General features: G+C 42.0%; 1 pseudogene; it reads left to right on the forward strand.

Moving 5' to 3' along the window:
- The first annotated feature begins 1,463 nt into the window (after positions 1–1,463).
- LOC120030236 overlaps positions 1,464–21,333 on the forward strand; it is a 175,426-nt pseudogene continuing 155,556 nt past the window's right edge.

Here is a 21,333-nt window from a genome sequence, read left to right on the forward strand (position 1 = left end):
GGAGCTGAATATTATTCGCAAAAAGCTAAGACACAAATTATGTTCAGTCACGGAGTCAATACAAACATGATATCATGTCACTGTTATTCGTTTTGCAATACCGACCTATGTGTTATTAAAAAAAAACGGACTTCTCGCCAATAGCTGCTTTTGCTCATTATCCTTTCCTCATCTGAGAACAAATTCAATGCAATGTTCCCTCAAGGTTTATATTGGCCTGGAGAGCGGCCTCTCATGCTGCCATACCTGCTTGTGAAAGCTAATTATACCAGGTTATTTTCTGACTGGGAGCATGTCAATATGACACAGTGGGGAAGCTCTCAGTAGCTCTCGGTCCACAGTGCCGCATTGTTATTCATGAGCCTTAATTCTGTCAATGGCCCCCGCAGCAGACACTGGCACTGGCCAATGAGAAATGAAAGCCTTATTGGGGATATGTTTGTTGCTGCTGCTTCACAGTTGTGTATTGTTTGGACACTGCCTTTTACCGTCACAATAGCGACCAGCTGAAAGAAGGGGGGTGAATAGAGAGAGAGATAACGGAGTGGTAAAGAGCGAGGGTAAGCGACATATAAAGGGGGGAAAGAGAGGAGAGAACAGGCTGAAGAGAAACGTTCTATGAAGAACAAAAGAAAGGGAAAGAGTTATTGTGAAGAAGGATGGAAAGAGAGAGGTGGTTGTGTGACCTGCCGGTGCACCCGGCATCCTTCTTTTTCCCCCCGGAGATGCTGTCGCCACTCAATCAGATTTTCGGCTGTGTCACCTTGGGAAGTCGGCGGAATTGACACTGTCCACAGTTTCCTAATATTGTTGTTTACTTCACTGTCAGCAGGGACAACATCTGCTGGGTTTTGATTAGTTACGAGGCCAGAATATTAAATCAAACGCGAAGGAGCCTCAGTGACATCATATAGCAGTTTTGCATGCACACCACCATTGGCGGCATAGGCTGTTACCCGTTTTTGGTATTTTGATAAAAACTGTTACCCATTTGATATTGTCTCTTCTATGTGCTATCTTACTAAATGGCATATATTAGTTATTTTTGTTAATGTGAGCTGTTGATAGTATGGGCTTTTTTTTGTTAAGGTTCGCTTTATTCTTATTGTGCAGGGTCTATGGGCTGCTCTACGGAAGTTAACAGATTTCTTGACAACTGCCATGATATTATAACAAATAACATTCTAGTCTGTTTCCATGGTAGCGTCCATAGATTGAAACATCCAATATCATATTTCTATTACTATTCATTAATCAAGGCCTTTCCTTTTGGCAGCATGGGCCCTATTAGCATTGATGGTAACTGGTGGTTCTACAGAGATTGAACCCGAAGTGAGCACTGCTTGGCTCATCCACACGCCCAGCAGTTCGCACTGGCACCTCTGCTACTCCAATCTGTTTTGGCTTAGATGCCGCAAAGGTGTCCAAACTTGCCGAACACCCCTGCTTGTCATCCACACTGCATGGCGCCAGAGTTCAGTGAGGGGCAGATGCTCCGCAGCACTCTGACAGTACGACTGTCAGCCCCGCTCTTCGAGACAGGGTGTAGGGTGAAGTTGCCTCTAGACGCTGATCTTGGGTCATTTGGCCATTTTCCCCCACCGTTGGTAAAGTTTAGAATCCAATCCAGAATCCAATCCGCTCTGTTGTGTGTGTTGCCTGAGAGGTGTTACCATAGCAGTGTTATCTCTGTTCAATTACCCTGACAGATATCATTTAAAATGATGAAATGGACCAAAAAATAATGAGTCATTATTATGACTCGAGCAGCAAATGCTATTACACTGCTACTACACTGCCTTACCCTGTAGTTACTGTAGGCACATCTGACAGTGATCTGCATGCACATCCAAACTAGCGCTGAGACCAACAATGGCACAGAAAACACACACCCTGCAGTAGTTTTTGGGGATGAAGTAGTCTCCCCCCTTTGCCTCCACGCTGTATCTCAGGAGACCTGTTGGAATGGAAAACGTTAAGAAAGTCAAATGTCTCAGCTGTGCTCGACAAATTCGACAGGACACTGCCGCCACATGGGGTCCGATTCAAAAGACACTCTGTCACCTCTCCCTGCAGACACACACACACACACACAAACAAAGCTATCTGCCTTGTCCACTCACCTCAGCTCAAAGCCAGTTTGTCAAGGAAATACTGTCTAAAAAAATCCTGGGCCACATCGTATGGGTCCAGTTTTTCTCGAAGGTTTGATATTTTGAAAGTAAGAGGAGACTTAGCCACAGAGAGATACATTAAACTGTACGTTGTCTTAAGGCTCTTAATCAGTGATCTACAACTTCTCTCCATCTGGCTGTCCAGGGTTTTGCTTCAACCCATCATGAACCCATCGGATTCAAATAATCAAGGTTCACACTAAAGACCATAGTTGGAAACGAGAGTTTTGTTGCTGGGGATGAACAAAAGCCTGCACACCCAGTGCCTCTCCGTGACAGGATGTTGGAGACCCCTGCTCATTCTATTATTGTCTGGTGAGTAAACACCATGCTAAGTATGCAGTACAGGATATAACATTTCTCAAAAGGCGAAGGAGAGACACATTTGGCAGTTCATATCAAAATGTCAGTTTCATTAAAAAAACTCAATTGCTTGTTTACCAACGATTTCACTGGAGATGAGCTCTTCGCGTCCACTTCCTTCTATTTCCGACACTCGTCCTCCCCTTTGTCAGAGGGAGAGGTATGTGTCATCCCAGCAAATTAAGACCTTAACGCTCAGTAAATTACTTTCCCCTCACACCAAAGTTGCGCAGTGCCAAGCCAAGGGACCTTGGGTGTATTGACGTGGATGGAGGAGACAGGAGAGCTCAATCCGACCCAGAGCTTTTAATCCCACCCATAAATCCAGCCAGACAGTTCCTTAAGACCCGCAATGATTTCTCGCATGCCAATGCATGAAGCAGTCGAAGGGGCTCTCGTCTTGCCATATCGATGGCTGACCTCTCTATTGAATTAGATGCTTCCTTATATCCCCATCTCGGTCGTTTATTATTGTGAAGCGAATAGGGATAGATCTGTCAACGTGGCAAATTTGATTGTCTCAGGCCGGCCTTCAACACAACATTTTGTAATATCAAGAGTGTTGCACTCCCGAACATAGATTTGTTTGTTTGTCTTTTGGAGGGGCTAGACGTATACATGTCTACATGCACAGTCCCAGCTCACCTACTCATTTGTGTTTCTCGAGGGTTGCAGGTTGTCCCGGAGATATTGTTTGTTGAGAAACACTGCGGCGGCGCGGTTAGCTGAGCAGACAGGGAGGGTTGTTAGTCGGTGTGGCGCTTTCATCCCTCCTTCTCCCTTTGTTGGAGTGGGTAATTAGCTGTTTAAGACCACAGGCTTTGGGTGACTTTAGCATAGGAATGCAGTGTGTTGTGGTCTGGGCGGCGTTGAGAAGAAGAGAAAGTGCTGGAGTTGGACATTAGGGGTTACCATGGCAACGGCAAAAAAAATCCAACGCTTTAAGGCCTGTGTGAGAGTGCTTTCGTGTGCTTTGGTATGCATTTCAGCCGTGCAGATGAGCCTCTGTCAGATTTCTTCAAAGATTTCCAAGACGTGATAGGCCACTGAACAGCGGTCGTGTTGGAGACTGGGATTAGAATCTTTTTGTTGTTGCTATGCAGTGCATGTGGCCGCTATAAGCTTTTTAAGCACCCCTTCTGACTCCTCACGGGTGCAGTCATCGCTCTTTGTGCGAAACAAACAGGACTTGATGCTTTGAAAATCTGATCCAGCCAAGCCAATGGCATTTTTCTTCTCCCTCTTTCTTCTCCTCATATCTTCCCGTCTCCTTCTAAAGCTACCCACACAGCAGTGGTACCGTTAGGGATCTGGCCAAGGGATGGCAATCTGGTGGGGAGCTCTTGAGGAAGGTTAAGGATATCAGCAGGACTGGTTCCAGAGGCTAGCGTCGGTCAGTGGATCAGCGTCCCTAGAGACGGTCAATAGAGTGGATGGGGGCGGCAGGTAGCCTAGTGGTTAGAGCGTTGGACTTGCATCCGGAAGGTTGCAAGATCGAATCCCCGAGCTGACAAGGTAATAATCTGTCGTTCTGCCCCTGAACAAGGCAGTTAATTCACTGTTCCTAGGAAGTAATTGAAAATAAGAATTTGTTCTTAACTGACATGCCTAGTTAAGGGTAAAATAAAAATAAAAAATGGAGCACTTCATGGTGGAGTGGAAACTGAAAGCATGTACACTGCTCTTTCCATGACATGGACTGACCAGGCAAATCCAAGTGAAAGATATGAGCCCTTATTGATGTCACTTGTTAAATCCACTTCAATCAGTGTAGATGAAGGGGAGGAGAGCGGTTAAAGAAGGATTTATATGTGTGCCATTCAGAGGGTGAATGGGCAAGACAAGAAATGTAAGTGCCTTCTGAATGGGGTAGGGTAATAGGCGCACCGGTTTGTGTCAAAAACTGCAACACTGCTGGGTTTTACAGGCTCAACAGTTTCTCGTGTGTATCATGTGTATCATGTGTATCATGTGTGTCCACTACCCAAAGGACATCCAGCCAACTTGACACAACTGTGGGAAGCATTGGAGTCAACAATGGCCAGCATCCCTGTGGAATGCTTTCGACATCTTGTAGAGTCCATGCCCCAACGAATTGAGGCTGTTTTGAGGGCAAAACTCAATATTAGGAAGATGTTCTTAATGATTTGTACACTCAGTATACACTGTATACTCAGTATGGAGACATACACACTCTAGTAGAAATGTGCAACCATACACACTTCGATTTACACACTTTAGGACAGAGTCTCACTTAAACACAGACGCACGCGGGCACACAAATCTCACTTTATGCATTCCCATGCCAAATGATCATTATTCACAACAAGCTGACATGCTAATATCCACGTGACCCCTATAAAAACATACAGCCCAATTCCGCGTCTCTCGGATTGGGGCTTACTTTAACTCAGGCGACTGGCTTTGAATCCTACAGGCTTTTGCCTGGAAGATAAATCAAGCCTCACCACCTAAGATGGGAGGAGAGCCGCACCATTTATTGGCAAGAATAGAAAAATTCATTCTGGAAACAATAAATCATCTGTTGAAGTAGACTCCGGTAGATAACCTCCCCCACCAGACAAATCGATTCACAGAGGTTATTGCTTATTTCAATCCTCCAATCTCTCAAGCGCACCCTAGACCCTTTGTGGGCGAGATCATTTACATACAAACACAGAGATTAAAAATGTCATTAAAGTGGATGGGATATTTACACATTTCTCTTTATTGGAGAAATATGTTAAAATGTCTTTTTGGTATACATAAGTGATGCATTGGGATGTGTGTGTGTGTGTGCATCATGCCAATGGAACACCGTACTTGTATAGGCCCCCTACAGTATGTGCCCCCCTGATTGGTTCCGTTCTAATTGACTTGATATGATGCTTGTGTGGGTGACTAAATCCTATTGTAGATAAGGACCGCCTCTTTCCTATTAGATTGACAGAGACATTCGAGAGGAATTCTTGGAAGCAGAGGCTCAAGACCTCCTCCTCTACTGGGGATACACTGGAGATACAGAAGAAAACAAGCCCCTCTACCCTTAACACCTTGTTTACTTGTGTTGATAAAATATTTAGCAGTGCAGTGTTAAAATTAAACATTTCCCTTCTAAGTTTAGGGGATGAGAATGCAAAATGCATCAAATTCATCACTTCCCAAGTTTGAATCAATGAGATCTAATGACCCAGGCCCAAGTGTCTGTTTTGTCTCTAACCAACAGACCTAAAGAGATGAACAACCTCCCAACAGACGATTGACACATTCATCACCCATCAGAATTCAGAGAAACGGGCCACGCAAGGGACATCATTGCGCAATAAATCTTGGCTGTTGTGCGTTGAGCAAAAGCGTGGGGGGGAGGGGGGGGATTCCCTTGACAACACTTGGGCGTGATATTTAGACGTGCGCCCCAAGGAGTTGTCCCAGGGTTGCTTTGGTTTTGAATGACTGTTTCTGAATCATATTTGGAGAGAGTAGAAGCAGGAAATGCATTGACGAGCTCTGTGGCGCCAGTCATTTTAATTGGTGTAAGCTATTGCTCTTACCATGTACATTATATCATCTTATTAAGTAAGCCGGTGTTTGACTGTATGACAGCATGATTTACATAGGACTCTCTGTTTCTACTTTATTTTGATGACGTCCGTGGATGGAAATTAGGGTATTCATTTGAATTTATAAGGTACAGGTGTTTTGAGTAAAAGGTACAGGTGTTTTGAGTAAAAGGTACAGGTGATTTGAGTAAAAGGTACAGGTGATTTGAGTAAAAGGTACAGGTGATTTGATTTGAGTAAAAGGTACAGGTGATTTGAGTAAAAGCTACAGGTGATTTGAGTAAACAAAAGGTACAGATTTGAGTAAACAAAAGGTACAGATTTGAGTAAAAGGTACAGGTGATTTTGAGTAAACAAAAGCTACAGGTGATTTGAGTAAAAGGTACAGGTGATTTGAGTAATGTCTCGGTTCAGTGTGAGGATGAATACAGGATGGTATTAACTGGGGAATTGGGATACTATACGTGCATTATGGGATTGGTAGTTTGTCTACAGGCCTGTGTTCAAAACCAGATTATCTGATTGGGTCTGGTTTGAGAATTGCTGCGAGGAAACACTCTTAAAAACAATATTAGCAATGCAATAAGATTCTTGCCTTTTTTCATATCTGAGAAAGACAGTAAAGTAATACAGCATATTTATGAAGGGTTGGAAAGTCCCCAAGAAGTTTCTGCATTTCATACCTCCATTGCAGTTACTTGTAAACGAACGGTCATGTTCAAAGGGGGATGCCGTATCTTCAAATCTAAGCAATGAAATAATCATGTCTAGAGTATTCATGGCTACATCAAAGAGTTATTCCATAAAAAAAGATGGTTGATGTTTTGGAAGATCAAAAGGAATAAGAGCAGTGAGAATAAGAACTCCACACAGTCAGTTATAGTAATGGGATTGAGAGATGGTAGCTATTAGGAGAATGTAAGGTCATGGTCTTTCCTAAACACACTACTTGAAGTCGGCTTGTTGTCTCCGCCTTTAGAATGTATTCACACCCCTTGACCTTTATGTTGTGTTACAGCCTATATTTAAAATGGATGGCATTTTTGTCGCTGGTTTACACACAATAACCCATCATGTCAAATTGGATTCAAAAAATAAATAATTACAAATTAATTCAAAATGAAAAGCTGTAAGGTCTTGAGTCAATAAGTATTCAACCCCTTTGTCATGACAAGTCTAAATATATTCAGGAGTAAACATGTGCTTAAGTTAACAAGTCACATAATGAGTTGTGCAGACTCTGTGTGCAATAATACATCATGGACTCATCTCTGTACCCCAAACACACAAATCTGTAAGGTCCCTCAGTCGAACAGTGAATTTCAAACAGATTCAACCATAAATACCATGGAGGTTTTCCAATGCCTTGCAAAGAAGGGCACCTATTGGTAGATGGTTAAAAACAAAAGCAGTCATGTATATACCTTTGGTAAAGTTATTAATTACACTCAGTTGCCAGAAAGGAAGGAAACAGCTCAGGGATTTCATCATGAGGCCATTGGTTACTTTATTTAAATGTTTTATTTAACCTTTGTTTAACTATATAACTTTAAAACAGTTAGAGTTTAATGGCTGTGATAGTAGAATACTGAGGCTGGATCAACATTGTACTAACTTAAATGACAGAGTGAAAAGAAGGAAGCATGTACAGAGTAAAAATATTTCAAAACGTCCATCCTGTTTGTAAAAAGGCACTAAAGTAAAACTGCAAAAAATGTGGCAATGAAATTAACTTCATGTCCTGAATACAAAGCGTAATGTTTGGGGCAAACACAACACATCACTAAGTCCCACTCCTCATATTTTCAAGCATGGTGGTGGCTGCATCATGTTATGAGTATGCTTGTCATCGGCAAAGACTAGGGAGGTTTTTGGGGTTAAAAATAAACTGAAAAGAGCGAAGCACAGGCAAAATCCTAGAGGAAAACCTGGTTGTCTGCTTTCCAGCAGACACTGGGAGACATTCATCTTCAGCAGGACAACAACCTAAAACACAAGGCTAAATATACTAAATATACACCTTATTGATGTCACTTGTTAAAATCCACTTCAATCAGTGTAGATGAAGGGGTTAAATAAGGATTTTTAAGCCTTGAGACAATTGAGACATGGATTGTGTATGTGAATGGGGTGAATGGGCAAGACAAAATATTTAAGTGCCTTTGAATGGGGTATGGTAGTAGGTGCCAGGTGCACCGGTTTGTGTTAAGCACTGCAACGCTGCTTGGTTTTTCACGCTCAACTGTTTCCAGTGTGTATCGAGAATGGTTTACCACCCATAGGACATCCAGCCAACTTGACACAACTGTGGGAAGCATGGGATCGCTTTCGACACCTTGTAGAGTCCATGCCCCGACGAAATGAGGCTGTTCTGAGGCCAAAAGGAGGGGAGGAGGAGGGGGCTGCGCAACTCAATATTAGGAAGGTGTCCTTAATGTTTTGTACACTCAGTGTACGCTGGTGTTGTTTACCAAGAATGTTCCTGAGTGGCCAAGTTAGTTTTGACTTAAATCGGCTTGAAATTCTATGTCAAGACTTGAAAATGGCTGTCTAGCAATGATCAACTTGACAGAGCTTGAATAATTTGTTCAAGAATAATGTGCAAATATTGTACAATCCAGGTGTGCAAAACTATTACATTCTGACCAAACCGGGGATGCGGGTGCGTCATCACGTGCACGTTGATTTTGTTTACCCACACCAGAAGCAATCAGGATACGCAGGTTGAAGTATCAAAACAAAATCTGAACCAATTATATTAATTTGGGGACAGGTCAAAAAGCATTAAACATTTATGGCAATTTAGCTAGCTTGCTAATTTGTCCTGGGATATAAACATTGGGTTGTTATTTTATCTGAAATGCTCAAGGTCCACTACTCTGACAATTAATACAGATAAAACGGTCAACCAAATTCGTTTTTCATCACTTTGGACTTTATATGGTGGTTGGCAACCAACTTTACGGTGCATTACTACAACCGACTGGAGTGTGGACCTCAGTTAATCTTTCAATCACCCACGTGGGTATATGCTCCTAAAAACCAATCAGGAGATGAGAGAGGCTGGACTTGCAGCGCGTTGAGCATCACAAATAGAACCAATTTATATTTTAGCGCCTGGCCATGCAGACCCTCGCGAGCAGTGTGGGTGCAATGATTGAATAACATGTATGTGTACATTTATTTTGCCACACGAGCGGTGTGGTCAGCATGTTAGAGACTTATCCGGAAAGACTCACAGCTGTAGTCTCTGCCAAAGGTGATTCAGTATAGACTTAGTGTGAATACTTATGTTAATTAGAGACTGTATATCTGTATTTCATTCTCAACAAATGCGCAAAAATGTCTAAAAACCTGTTTACACTTTATCATTATGGGGTATTGTGTGTAGATGGGTGAGAAATGATTTTATACATTGTGACTTCAGGTTGTAACACAACATGTGGATTAAGTCAATGTAATGAATACGTTGTGAAGTTGTGGTGGATGGGGAATGAGACCAGTAGCAGTAGCTCCAATGTCATTATCAATGCAAGTAGTCATGACGTGAGGTTCTGTAGTAGCAAGGATGGTAGGGGTGAGTCATCTAATACACACACTGAAGAGGGCTTTGACCAAATATTTTCAGTCAAGACCCCTAAAAAGGAATATATTGGAGTCTGTCTTTGTGTGTGAACCTACCTACTCTTTAGGTGATATGAGTCATCCCACACATTTCAATTTCTTCCTACCAACATTCCTAGACCTCAACTGTGCTTCTCATCTTAGATTCATATATTCCTAACCCTTTTGTTGTCTTAAGTTTTAAGGGTAAAAAATGACCCGTCACTATGTTTAACAGCAGAGAAAACCCCCTAAATGATATTTTTTCTACTTGAAATTTGATTACTTTCCCTAGAGTGACCCCAACATTAGAAAAAGTGCAACATCGCCTTTGTTCATATTTCCATGAAAGCTGTACACAACCAGGGTTCAAATATTGTCTTAGGGTAATTTTTGACCCGGCAGTTATAAAATCATTTACACACCACAAAGACACACACACACACACACACACATACACAATGAGAAATTGAGATTAAATCTAAAACTGTCTTGTGCATGTGCAGCATCTCCCCTCCACGACCCCACACATGACTGAAGTTCACAGACAAAATATTCTTTTTTTTGAAAGCATTGTTTACTAATGGGGAATGCAGTCAGAGGCTATAAAGGTGCTGCAGATGACAGTCCCCCCAGTTCTGTCTTTTCTGAAGCCATGAGTGCACGTTTCAGTGCCCAACAGGTCGTAGATCAGATTTTTTCAGATGTCCAGGAGGAACAAGAGAACAATGATTTAGAGGAGGAGGAGGTATCTGAAGAAGAAGATGGGGAAGAATGCAACCCAGAGCACGATGCATCATCTTCAGATGAAGAAGAAATCCCCCAAGCTGAAAGAGAGATTTTTGTCAAAGAACAGCAAAATAACATGGTACTTGTCACCATATTACAACCAGGGCAGGATGTTAGTACAAAATGTCATAAGGATGACCCCAGGGCCCACAAGACATGCAGTTGCCCATGCCCAGGACATCGCCTCAACATTCTACATGTTCAACACACCAGCCATCGAATAAAATCTACCTGGAGATGACAAATTTGGAGGGTTTCTGTAAATATGGAGACAACTGGAAAAGGATGGATGAGATGGACCTGCGTGCCTACATAGGACTGCTAATCTTAGCGGGTGTGTATAGGTCCCGAGGCGTGGCTACATGTAGTCTCTGGAATGCAGAGAGCGGAAGGGAAATTTTCCGTGCCACAATGCCACAAAGTCTTTAACACTTTCTCAAGAATGCTACGATTTGATAACCGTGAGACACGACCTGCTTAACGTGTGAGAGCCAAACTGGCGGCCATAAGAGAGGTCTGGGAGAAGTAGGTGGAGCTTCTGCCATGCCTCTACAACCCCGGGCCTGAAGTAACAGTGGATGAGCAACTGGTTCCATTCAGAGGTACATTTTTATTTTCATATCTGTAATGTAAGTGATTTTCACTGTTAATTTTATATATTGCTGTAATATCATTGATTTATGTGATTGTTCTCTGTGACACTGATACTAATTACTGATAGTAATCTCTTTTGTCAAAAAGGTCACTGTCCTTTCCAGCAGTATATGTCCAGCAAGCCAGCAAAGTATGGCATCAAGATATGGGTGACCTGTGACGCACAATCCAGCTACGCATGGAAGATGCATGTCTACACAGGGAAGCCGACCAGTGGAGGCCCGGAGAAGAACCAGGGGATGCGGGTTGGGCTTGATGTGACAGATGGACTGAAGAGGCACAATGTCACGTGTGACAATTTCTTCACCTCTTATGAACTTAGCCAGCAGCTCTTGAAGAGGAGATAACCATGGTTGGCACAGTTAGAAAGAACAAGTCTGAGCTCCCACCTGCACTCCTCGCAACAAGGGGGAGAGATGTCTTCTCATCAAAGTTTGCCTTCACCCCCACCACCACTCTAGTTTCTTACCTCCCAAAGAGAAACAAGAATATGGTCCCCCTGAGCACACTGCACAAAACAGTTGAGGTCAGTGATCGTGAGGACAGGAAGCCAGCCATCATCCTGGACTATAACCACAACAAAAGAGGCGTGGACAACCTGTACAAGGTGATTGGAACTTACAGCTGCAGGATGATGACTGCCCGCTGGCCCCTGGTCATCTTCCATAACATCATTGATGTGTCCTAATACAATGCCTTTGTGATATGGAACAAGATCAACTCTACCTGGATGCCTGGTAAGCAGAACAAGAGGAGGCTGTTCCTGGAGCAGCTGGGAAAGGCACTTGTAACCCCATACATTCAAAGAAGGGAGCTCCTCCCCCGCACAGCAGCCTTTGCAGGGCTTGTTAAAGCTGTTCAGGGGGCTGAATATTGTCCTGATCCACCTGAGGCTGGGGCAGGCAAAAGGAGGAGATGCCAATTCTGCCACCCAAAGGAGGACTGTAAAACAAATATGTGCTGCACATGCGAGAAATACATCTGCAAATTTCATTCACACACACTTGCATACTGTCCTACATGTGCTAATTAGAGTTGATTTGATTTATGTTCTTCATGTTTTTTGTATCTATTATCTTATTCTTATTTATTGTTGTTTATACACCTTGTCGGTGGGGACAATGGTTAAAAAAATGGGAGAAGACTAGTATTTTGTAGTTGAATTCCTCATTGTACAGTATTTAAGAATATATCTCTGTTGCCAAAAAAGTTCAAGACTGTTATTGTTTCCCTTCAATAAAATGCATTCAAATCTACTTTCTGCACATTTCTGCTACTTTCTTAGTCTATACAAGTGCTATCTCTTGCTAAAGAATTCATGTTACACCTATGCAGTACATTTAGCAATAATAATAATAAACCTCTACTTTAGTAAAGAAAACAATTATGACAGGTGTGTTGTAATAACGAGTGGTGTCCACTGAATGCAGTCTTCCTGCATTGTGAAGAGGGAAAACACAGATATTCCTGAAGTTTGTGATGAATGACAGTGTCATGACGTTGCCTGTTTGGGTATAGCAAGCCCCATCCCCCTCTCTCTGCCACTCCCTGCCTCCCCCTTTCCTCCTTCAACTAGGTTGCTGTGGTCAGAGAGACGTCGTAAATTCCTGAGAATCTCCTCATGGACACACAGTATTAGAGAGAGGGTACACTTTCATAGAGAACAAAGGGATTTCTTCCACCTCACAGAACTTGAGGTACGAACACATTTCATGTTCCGGGAAAAGTATAAAAGATCGGTGAATGAACTGGTCCGTTTGTCACAACTTGGGAAACTCACGGGAGACAGTGTGGCTACATTACCATATCGCTGTTTATATAATAGCCTCAGATATGAGGTTTACATCTAATTGTTGTATACGATGAATGAGTGAGTATGATACTGTTTGTATAATTGTGTAATATGATTTTGGACTGTTTAATGAAGAAAAATACAATTCCCTTTTGATTTGAACTAAATCCGAGGACCGCCCCATAGCCCAGTTAGGGTCAGATATCCTGGGACAGCCCCTTTCTGCAATTCCGAATAAAAACCCAACTTTGAGAAATTATCACTAGACCATGTTTTTCTCCATTAGGAGGGGAACGAAGGTTGTGGACTATTGCTGAATCTTTTAACCATACCACGTGGTTAAACTCTTAGACTATCGATACCGACAGAATAAGAACAAGTCTTTGATATTGATTACTAGTCTGCAGCTAGGAATTCGGTATCATTGAACGCGAAGAACGACAACCGCCGAAACATCCATTCTATAATGAATGTCACTCTGAACTATCCACAATAACCACGACGGAGAGAGCGGACGAAACTCTCCAACAGAAACTAACTTTTCACCAGAGATCAAGACGACACACTGAGCGTAAATATATATATATTGATTGCAATTGTTCCCGAATGAGTGAGCGCTCATGTGTAAAGGATTAGCATGTCAATTGTTATAATTATGAACTCTGTAGTGACTTCTTGGTCGACCCCCCCATTTCCCCTTTGTCTAACATTTCATGTAACCATTTTAAGTTTGTTTGTTTGTTTATGCATTTCTGTGAATTACTTAGTTAGTAATAAATAAATGATTTAAGACAATTGATGTATGGATGACTCATAGTGAAGACTGGGTTCGTGCAGATAACCAACAATTTACGACGTTTGGAATGAGACTAACGTGAGGTAAAATAAATAAATCATTAATCAGAAGACTATTGATCAGATATGAAAATATCTGAAAGGTTATATTGGGAAATTATAACTTTGTAATCTGAATACTTTCCCTGGTGTCCCAACTTCCTAGTTAATTAGTTACGTTATTATTTAGTTGATCGCGTAATAACTAATTACAGAGAATCTTTGATAAAAACTATAAGTCTTCAATTTAATGATAGTAAAGACACGACAACAGGTTGTTTCTTCATGCAAAATAGATTTGAGGTTTAAAATTCAATTAAGCTGCTTTATTTTAGGGGTTTAGTGAAGGCGGGTCATTTTTACCCTGGGGACAAGAGGAGTATACAGAATGTTAAGACTAAACCAGGGTTAATATCAAACGAACTATTATGTGTTATACTCATGACTCATCGCTTACAAAACATGTCTGTCCTCGTGATGCTATATTGCCTCATGCTACACCCTCCATCCACCTTCCTCCACTACCATGAGTCATACTGTGTGTAGTGACCCCGTCGAGTTTAAGCAGATTGTATTCCCTGGGGGCCCTAACCTTTGGAAATCTTCTCCTCGCCCCATATCTTGTGTTGCACCAACCGTGACATCTGAGGGTCTGGGCCACTTGAGATTAGCTGGGTTACTCATGGGGTGCACTATGTACGCTTACTCTCATCATTTTACATTTACATTTGAGTCATTTAGCAGATGCTCTTATCCAGAGCGACTTACAGGAACAATTAGGGTTAAGTGCCTTGCTCAGGGAACATCGATAGATTTTTCACCTAGTCGGCTTAGGGATTCGAATCAGCAACCTTTCGGTTACTGGCTCAACGCTCTTAACCGCTAGGCTACCTGCCCGCCAGATCATCTGTAGCCTTAGTCATTTCAGCGTGAGTCACAGGGAAAGAAGCAAGTGTCAAGGCGGCTAGCCTGTAACACAAGCCCTGTTCTTGTGGTTCAGGTTAGTACTATGTGTGCCAATTTGGCACTGCCAAATAGGTTTGTCGACACTATGGCCAGTTTGAGAACTCAAAACTGGTCAACCTTGGCTAGTGAGGGGTAAAGTATTTTTATGTTTAGCACTTCAGTGACCTTGATTTAGCTAGACATTTATACAAATTCAAGAGAATGGTCATATTTATGCCAAGACACTTCTTCTTTTCTGAGCAGAGTCAGTAAGTGTAGAAAATCTAAAAATCAGCCAGAGGGAATGTTTGGAGCGTTTGGTTATATTTGTCTCATCAATCATCGTGACCTGTAAACCAACCGAGAGACCCTTACACTCAGAAATGTGCTTTCAGTCACCCGCCCTGAGAAAGCACCCATTCTTTTAAACACACACCACTATACAGTACTAGGAATTGCATATGTTTATCACGGACTCTGAGCATTGAGCTTACAGTTTCTTGGGTTCCTGCCAAAGTGCTAGAGGGATAAAGCTGCTGTACTCGAATCCTATGGTGTGTATTAGTATGATATACAAGTCAAAATACAATAACCCACAAGCAGGGCCGGCCCTAGCCTTTTGGGGGCCATATGCGAGATTTGGTTGGGGGATCCCCCACCTCGCAGCAAAACATTTAGGTGGCCTCCGTCTTGATGGTGGAGAGAGAAATATATATTTTTTGGTATGTTTTCTGCAATTCTACTTATTGTGTTATGGGGGCAGATATAAACACATTTTGTTTTAAAGCTTATTTCCTGCAATTCTACCCATTCTACCATAGAGTTGAAAAATTCTACACATTCTACCATAGGGTTGAACAATTCTACCCATTCTACCATAGGGTTGAACAATTCTATCCATTCTACCATAGGGTTGAACAATTCTATCCATTCTACTATAGGGTTGAACAATTCTACCCATTCTACTATAGGGTTGAACAATTCTACCCATTCTACCATAGGGTTGAACAATTCTACCCATTCTACTATAGGGTTGAACAATTCTACCCATTCTACCATAGGGTTGAACAATTCTACCCATTCTACTATAGGGTTGAACAATTCTACCCATTCTACCATAGGGTTGAACAATTCTACCCATTCTACCATAGGGTTGAACAATTCTACCCATTCTACCATAGGTTTGAACAATTCTACACATTCTACCATAGGGTTGAACCATTCTACCCATTCTACCATAGGGTTGAACAATTCTATCCATTCTACTATAGGGTTGAACAATTCTATCCATTCTACTATAGGGTTGAACAATTCTACCCATTCTACCATAGGGTTGAACAATTCTACCCATTCTACCATAGGGTTGAACAATTCTATCCATTCTACTATAGGGTTGAACAATTCTATCCATTCTACCATAGGGTTGAACAATTCTATCCATTCTACTATAGGGTTGAACAATTCTACCCATTCTACCATAGGATGGAACAATTCTATCCATTCTACCATAGGATTGAACAGTTCTACCCATTCTACCATAGGATTGAACAATTCTACCCATTCTACCATAGGGTTGAACAATTCTACCCATTCTACCATAGGGTTGAACAATTCTATCCATTCTACTATAGGGTTGAACAATTCTACCCATTCTACCATAGGGTTGAACAATTCTACCCATTCTACCATAGGGTTGAACAATTCTATCCATTCTACTATAGGGTTGAACAATTCTACCCATTCTACCATAGGATTGAACAATTCTACCCATTCTACCATAGGGTTGAACAATTCTACCCATTCTACCATAGGGTTGAACAATTCTACCCATTCTACCATAGGGTTGAACAATTCTACCCATTCTACCATAGGGTTGAACAATTCTATCCATTCTACTATAGGGTTGAACAATTCTACCCATTCTACCATAGGGTTGAACAATTCTACCCATTCTACCATAGGGTTGAACAATTCTATCCATTCTACTATAGGGTTGAACAATTCTACCCATTCTACCATAGGATTGAACAATTCTACCCATTCTACCATAGGGTTGAACAATTCTACCCATTCTACCATAGGGTTGAACAATTCTACCCATTCTACCATAGGGTTGAACAATTCTATCCATTCTACTATAGGGTTGAACAATTCTACACATTCTACCATAGGGTTGAACAATTCTACCCATTCTACCATAGGGTTGAACAATTCTACCCATTCTACCATAGGGTTGTGTATTACTATTCTTACTCTCAATAGTAAGTTGAGACCCCGACTGAGTTTCTTAAAGGTTTTTGTTGTGGGCCCTAAGCGACCGCTTATGCCCACAAGCTCTGCAGCAGTCTGGGTTCTTGTCCATAAATGGTGAGGGAGGAGAGAGAGAGTCCATTTTATGATTTGGTGCCTGCTTCTTTGTGGACACTGTTCCTACAGGATGAATGGGGACTTATTTCAGATATACAATATAGGAGAGTGGGAATTGTGAGCAGCCAAAACCCACTACATAAAAAGCCACTAAACTGTTGCAATGTCTGAGTAGGATTATGTTTGTCAGGGATGAAAAAGTCCCAAGCTGCTCATATTTGGAGAAGTGCTCTCCCCTCCGTTCCAAAATCAAACCACAATGATCCAGATTCAATCAACCTAGAACCTTTCAATGTCTCCACAATTCCCCCACAACTCATATCCCCTACGGGTAATACAACTCCATACATTCAGGGCCCGGAGAATAGCTTCTAAATACATTACAAGTTAGTCGTTTGATTGAGCAGTCCCTTTTGTGCGTCTGCTTAGTTCCACGTAACTAATCCTGTGGAACTATAGAAAGGGGATCAGGTTTGTCGCCCAGAGTGCTTTATCAAAAGACAGGCACACAGCTCTTCTTCTCTCCTCTCCAACCAGTCCTAATATTTAGATATTTCTTAATTCCGTTATTTTACTTTTAGATTTGCATGTAGTGTTGAATTGTTAGATACTACTGCACTGTTGGAGCTAGGAACATAAGCATTTCGCTACACCCCCAATAACATCTGCTAAATACGTGTATGTGACCAATAAAATGTTATTTGGTGTTTCGCTAATGCTAACTGAACATCCACTTGTGTAAACATTTGAGTTGACGTAAGCCACAGTAAGGGGCTTATTGTATCTCCTTTACGTTATGATGGTCTTGATGGCTTGTCGTGATGCTCCATGGAGCTTAGAATACACCGCGGGGCTTGAGCGGTTTAAAATGGGGGTCCCCTTCAGCGCTGTGCATTAAATCCCCCTCCCACACACCTTCCCTTGTATGTACTGTTTACATTGGTTTCCCATCTATCTGCTTCTCTATGTTAATCTCCATTCAGCCTGGGTTGTGGCGTCGGAGGACGTAAAAAGACAAATGGATAAAAAAATCTAGAACTGCCAACTGTGGAATGAAGAAGTCTCTGGATTTGTGTGATACATGTTTTCAGTGATGCCATAATAGATGATTTATCAAAGATATCATGCCTTTGTATGGCGGACTCAATATGTCTTGCACTCCGAAAGGGACTGAGTGAAGGGCGTCAAAAGGCACACCCAATGAACACACAAACACAGTACACATGGCTCTCTACAACATCCTTGAATCTCGTTTTAAAAACAGTCTGGCACTGGACAAGGACATGTCGCTGTAGTGTGGGGATAAGAGAGAGAGAGAGAGAGATAAGACATGCAGTTTTTAAGGAATTTTATGACAGGCTGGGAGACAGGCTGGAGGAAAAAGAGATGGATGCTGTGGCGCGCAGCTGGGACAGACAATGAATGAAGTGTACTGTAGGCAGGAGGACCATCACTAAAGCATAATGGGTCCCTACAGATGGCCCAGGATGTTGACCCATTCCTCACTCTCTCGCTCTCTTTTTTCTGTCTCCTCTACCTCTCCTCTTTCTCTCACTGTCTCTCGCTCTTGTTTCTAACTCCCTCTCTTTCTCTCACTGTCCACACTCATTTCAGACCTGTCCAGGTCGGATGAGACTGCTAGCTCCTGTCTCCTCGGTCTCCACTTTCAGTCTCTAAAGAGTAGGGCACATTCTTTTTTCTTGTTGCCACTGGTGGCAGACTAATAACAGATACTTTGTCAGCCTGACTGTAGCACTGTGATGCTTGTCCCCCTGCTAGCACACTCAAACAGACATGAAGGGGACACTCCAGGGAATCGTTTTCTCAGAATAAGTCAAAGTTAAATGGAAGTGTTTGTTTCTTTTTTGACATGTTTATTCCTCAAAGATACTGAACTGTGGAAGAACTCAGTCCCTGTTGGTGGACTTCTTTGGAGCCATTGCACCATATTCTGGCTGTTTTGGGAAATGTTTCTACAATATTCTTGTACAAATAGCTTATGTAGCAATTCAGTGCAGCTAATGCTACGGGTCACTATTATCTGAAACCTATAAATATTGTTCTGTCATAAGCAGTTTGTTGGATTCGTCTGTGCATCTTTTTGACCAGATTTCAATCAGTATATCAGTCTATTGACAGCTGAAGGAGGATATTGATAGACTCTTTCCCGTGTTTTAATTCTCAAATGCTGACTAATGTGTCATCTGAGGTGGACTGCACAGCCACAGCCCCAGTATTGGACAGACACCATAGTGCTGTCTGTGTTCCGATGAGGGGGATGGTGTGATGACTGAACCCGTTCATTGTCGCTTTGGTGGGATCAAGCAGCGATTATAGCGTTTACGGTTTGTGCTTACATGGTGCTCTGTGCTTTGTGCCACATCCACTGTCATCAGCTGTGCTGTCTGAGCCCTAATCTGGCCACTGTAACAAATGGTGAGGGAGTAGGCAGCGAAGGGTAGGGAGGGACGGCTTGGCCGGGGGCTGCTGTAGGGGCGGTTTATGGCCAAATTGAAAAATTCCGAGCAAAGGTTCTCGCCACCAACAAGCTCTGAGATGGCGTTGAATACTAACGTCGACAGAGATCGATATTTGACCGAAACAGGCTGTTAATGTCAACATCTTTTTTTTCTCCTTAATTTAATATGATCACCTTTTGTCTTTCTGCCTATGTTCTGAGAGTACGTATGCTAGTTTGTCGAAGTGAAATAGTCTTTATTCAAACGTCATGGCGATGACAAGTGAACAGGAGGCCGAATAGGCTGCAGTGAAACAGTTCATTATTTATTTCATGTTTTGCTGGAATGCCTACTGCAGATGCTGAATGTTTTTCTAAATTATCTTATCCTTTGTCCTTGTTGCTTTTTTTGCAGTAATCTAGGATCTGCTGCAGTAATCAAGGATCTGCCAAGTTTTCAGCATACACATGACATAAGCCATTATAACTTGGCTTCTCAAATCAAAGTTTTGAACACAATTTTTGTTCACCCAGAAAAAACAATTCACTCAAATGTATTTCTATTTAACTCTTACGCTTACTAAACACAACGCGAGTGATGTCATTCTTAACCTTCCCTAGAAGGGATGCACTCCAACGCACATTTCTCGAGGGTGAAGTTTCCCCTAGGTACTGATCTAGGATCAGCTTCCCCTTCCCCAATGAAACACTGGCCCAAGATCAGCGTCTGGGGGAAATATGTGATCGTATTATTAATTTCCATATTTGAATCATTCAACGTCCTGAGAATGTGTTGGCTCAATCTGCTAGTTCAAAGGGGCTGTGTCTGAGCCAAGAGTCTGATGAAACCCTGATTATCCTCCTAATTGGTCATTGTGAAGTCGTAGCGCCACGTGGTACGGCATGCGGCCCCTTCCATTGATTCCCTCCCACTCTGCCATTGATTTGCCCTTAATGTGTTTAATTTTATATTTCATCTGGAGTATTATAGGACCTAACTGTATGTGCCTTCAGGAAGTCAGTTCTCAGTTGACATGAGACTGAGGTATTTGTCCCAAATTGCACCCTATTCCATACATGGTTCACTACTTTTGATCAGAGCTCTATTGGCCCTGGTCAAAAGTAGTGCACTAAATATGGCCTTGGTAAAAAGTAGTGTAATAAATTGTGCGCTGAATGATATGTGCCACAATGCCTTGTGGGAATTGGAATATGGGTCAAGACAGATGTAAAGACTGGGATTAAGTGTGCAATCTACATCATGGAGTATTTTATTGTTTAATCCACCCCAGAGGAAATGTTTTACAAACCATGATTAAAGTTGCTGAATATGACAGGGCATTGAGTGAACTGTTTGTTTGTCAACATGTTTTAATCAAAAAGATGCTGTTTTATGGAGGATGGTATTGGCTTTGTAAGATAGCCCTCCTACAAAGAGAGCTCTCTTTGAATATCCAAAAATGTATATTTAAATCTATTTAATCATGATAAAAAGGAGAGATTACATGATTGCTGTTTCTTGACAAATGTATTTTAGATAATGTACTGTGTGTGTGTGTGTGTGTGTGTGTGTGTGTGTATATGCATGTTTTGAAGAGCTGCCTGTCCAATTTACCTTGCCTTTCTAACTCCATCTGACATCCAATCGCTTACACCTTCCCACCCCATCACCCTCGATAATTATTCCTTGATAGTAAACCAAGAGAGGATAGAGAAACCTGCCCGGTGATGAGGAAGGCCACTATAATTGTTTTCCCTTTTCATCGGCCTGACCCTTATTTATTTGAGTGGCGT

The sequence above is a fragment of the Salvelinus namaycush genome, chromosome 36, assembly GCF_016432855.1.
Source record: "Salvelinus namaycush isolate Seneca chromosome 36, SaNama_1.0, whole genome shotgun sequence".
In the NCBI taxonomy this organism is placed as follows: domain Eukaryota; kingdom Metazoa; phylum Chordata; class Actinopteri; order Salmoniformes; family Salmonidae; genus Salvelinus; species Salvelinus namaycush.